This window comes from Pteropus alecto, unplaced genomic scaffold (genome assembly GCF_000325575.1).
Source record: "Pteropus alecto unplaced genomic scaffold, ASM32557v1 scaffold114, whole genome shotgun sequence".
Taxonomy (NCBI): Eukaryota; Metazoa; Chordata; class Mammalia; order Chiroptera; family Pteropodidae; genus Pteropus; species Pteropus alecto.
Window position 1 is genome coordinate 131,414 of NW_006435793.1, and position 3,943 is coordinate 135,356.

The window sequence follows — 3,943 nt, forward strand, 5'->3', positions numbered from 1 at the left end:
TACACTCTCAATTCCCTTTCATACATATTCTTATGATTTCTACAATTCCTTTGGCACATAGTCAGGCTATAAAGAGACTTGTTCTTCATAATCAACCTAGAGGCAGTGAGGGTAATGGAAGCAGATCTTAAGGAACATCAGTTTTATATGGTGAAGTGCTTGCATCAGAAGAGGATTGAATGGTCATCCTAGAGATAGCTATTACAGAGCAATCTGGAGGCACAAGATTCTCAAGTTTTTCTATCAAGTGTCACCATTTGTTTCTCAGGACCCTTCATTTTTCTGACATTGGCTTTTGTTTGTAGATACACTGCCATTAAAATTAAAAGCTAGTACTAATTTTGAACCTGGGCTTTCTTGTGTATGCAGGTGTCTCTGTGCTTTACATTCGTAGTTGGATTCCCCGAACATATTTAAAAAAGAAAGCTTCAAAAATATGATACGTGCAAAAGTTCTCTAAAAGGTATAACTTCTTCAACTCTGGTGTGGTATTATTTTCATTATATATTATGAAAGTCATAAGAATCTCCAAAATTTATTCTATTATAAGCCAATATAAATTATGTACTTAATTTGAACAATAAATCATAATTAGTACATTTAAAAATAACAGAATCCCAAGAAATATTTTATTATGCCGACAACCTAACAAATATGTAGAAAGTACAAAGTACTATATCATTATACATATGTCCATCAGCTTTTTAAAAATTACCCTGGAGAGCAGTCACATTGAAAAAGGAAAGCAATTGCCTATTTTACACCAAACACACAATACATTAATATTTTGCCTTGGAATATTAAGCAAATAGTTTCTTACATATAGCTGTAGAGAGAATAAGGAATAATTTCAACGTATAGAATACTTGGAAAGCTATAAATAATTTTGAACACAAAAAATACCATTTTAGCAAATGTAACTTTCTTCATAAAATAGCTATATACTTAAGGAATATTGAAAATACACATAATTTAAAATGTCAAACAATTAAAAATTATCTCACTACTCAGTGATTAAAAGTTACTAGAATGTCAAAGTATTCCTTGCCAGTGACAGAGTATACCTACATGAAGGGATGTGTGACAACCATAGAAACATGCTTTTGGGGTCTCCTTCAAGAAAGCCTACTACCAAGTGCACAGGCAACTCCTAGTCCCAGCTTCCACCCCTCTGGAACACTACCACACTGGTACATTGAAACTATGCTTCCCCTGGGCTATTACCAGTCACTGGCCCATTCCAATGGAATGCCGGACTGCTCCAATTGCTCTTTGGGTTTGAGGATGTACCATAGGCTTTGATGAAACATTTTTGACTTCTTTTAGGTCCAAGACTCTTCCTGAGCAATCCCTTGCTTCCCAAATACTTATCACAGCTCCTTGGCTTGCATCAAAACCTAAAGGCTCTTCTTGCCTATTGCTTTTTCCCCTTTGTCACTCAGAGATGTTTCCCCAATAAATCTCTTGCACATCTATTTTAATCCTGGCATTTGCTTTTTGGAGGATTCAGACTGATACACGGTATCTTAAAGAGCATCTTTATCTTCCCATTAATTTTCCTCACTTCTCTTAACCCATTACAATCAAATAAACAGTGAAATAAAAACAATATCCTCTCTATGAAAGAAAATTCTAGTCCTTCCTCCAATAACAAGACCTTTCCTAATTCCTCATAGTGTGAAATTCTGAAACTATAATTGCAAATAGACTGTGTTGCTTTTGTATCTACATACTGCCCCCTTCTTAAAGCAGTACCATTCTGAGAGAAGGATGACTATACAATTTCAGTTAGACTTAGGTACCGCATCTGTGAATCAGGCTATGTACAATGAGATAGTTGTAAAGACTTTCAATCTTTCCTCAGGTGGTCTCTGTATCATTTAGGAGAATTTACCGCACTTGCTCTAAAATTCACTTTAGTTCTTTTATCTGTAAATGAGATGCTTGCCCAGCGATTTCTAAGTTAGTTTTTCCCCCATAACTAGGAATCTAAGTGTTTGAAATGTATCTTTTAGCACTTGCTTCTATATACAAGATACTATCAACTAGAAGTGATGCTAATATCTAATAATTTCTCAAATGAATTCTTTTAACAATATTCTTATTTCTATCTATTGAATCAACTGAAGTTTCTACTGATGTTATTAGAAAGGCAGAATGAATTAGAAAATTCTGGCAGTGGCTTTTTGGAATTAGACTTTATATTATGTATTTTTGTGATATGGACCTCAAAACCTCAAAGTTCCTCATAAGAACTTTTGACTTCTGTTGGATCAAGCGATCTGCTGACTTGACTTAAATTTATGAAAATTATATTATTATTTTTTATTTGAATATTATTTCCCCGTATCACATATCTCAGTTTTTTCTCAAATAAATTGTTCTTTTATCATTTTTCTCTCCTTGTTCCCTCTCACCTTTTCAACAAATGCTGAGTAATTCTCTTCCTCCTTTCTACAAGATTACCCAGTGGATACCAAAGAGTATTTTGGCCCTGAAGGGACATTTGGCAATATTGCAAAATATTATTGATTGTTACAGCTTAGGGAGGGGGATTGCTATTGACTATAGGGTTAAGAAATATAAGCTACCATGTCTATGTCTAGATTACATGGGGGGGGAAATATTTTTTTCTTTAACTTTTAAATTAGTATTAATTGATAAATTTACCAAAACTTAATTTAAAATTCAGATTATTTGATAACTTATAGACTTCTATTCTAGAGTAAGGATTTATCCTGGGAGTGTAAATTTTTCTGCATCTTCACATTTAACTATATCAGTTATCATTGGATGATTTATGGTACCACATCTGTAGGATTATTATGAGAGGATGTATAGTGTGTATAAAGCATCTAGTATATAGTATGTGACCAGCAGATAGTTCTTGTCACAGTATGTTTTATTTTAATCATTATTATTGTTATATATAAATGTTTTGTTCAGCATTCCAAATGAATGGTATCAGGTATGCTGATGTCCTGAGTTTCAGAAGAGGTTTCATCCTAACTGGATAGGTTATTGATCAAATGTGGTCAGGTATTAAAAATATCAGTTTTATGTTTAGAGAATCATTTTCATACCAGATCTGGAATGTATTATCTGATAGATCACCTGCTTTTTATGTCTTTATTACCTTTATTTTTATAATAAAATGTATTTTTTGCATTGTGAAAAGAGAAGTGGCTTAATGTCCCTTGACTGCAAAATGAAGACAATAACATCTACCTTATAAGGTTACAATTAGTACCAATCAGATTATTCAAAAGCACAGTTTGAATCTGCCATATTTTCTACATTCAAATCATCACAAGTTCAGAATTTTTTTCATTCCTAGATTTATTTTTTGAGTGATTTTAGATGATGGGTAGAAGGCATGCTGGGTGGAAAGAAAGAAAATAAATCAAGGATATTATTTGAGTTGAAAAGATTTAATGACAGAATTTTTAAATTAGTTTTGCGAATTTGTTCTGTTTCTAATTGATCATTATTAAATCTTTGCAATTTCAGTGAGTTTTAGACCATTGTTCAGATATATTTCAGGCACTACACAAATTTGACGATGCATCATAACCAAATGATAGCTTTTTCTAGACCTTTTAACCACAGACCTTACAGAGTTCTGCCAATATTTGTGGTGTGTGTATGTGTGTGTGTGTGTGGAGGGGAGGGGGTGCCTTGTAGGAAACAGTTACTATTTCCTATCATCTATTTTGAAAATTATTAAGGTAGAACAGAATATACCTAAAATTTTTGTAATGGACATTATTGTGTCGTGATATGCTAATAGCTACCCTATGAAACAAAGAACCATAGTCATTTAATTTGTGGAAATATTGAGATATTTAAAATTAAATGGGTTTCTTCAATTTAAGAGTTTGCAAAATACTTCTTATATTAATGTTTGTGATAAAAATCAAAAAGAGTTTTAGGGAATATAGAC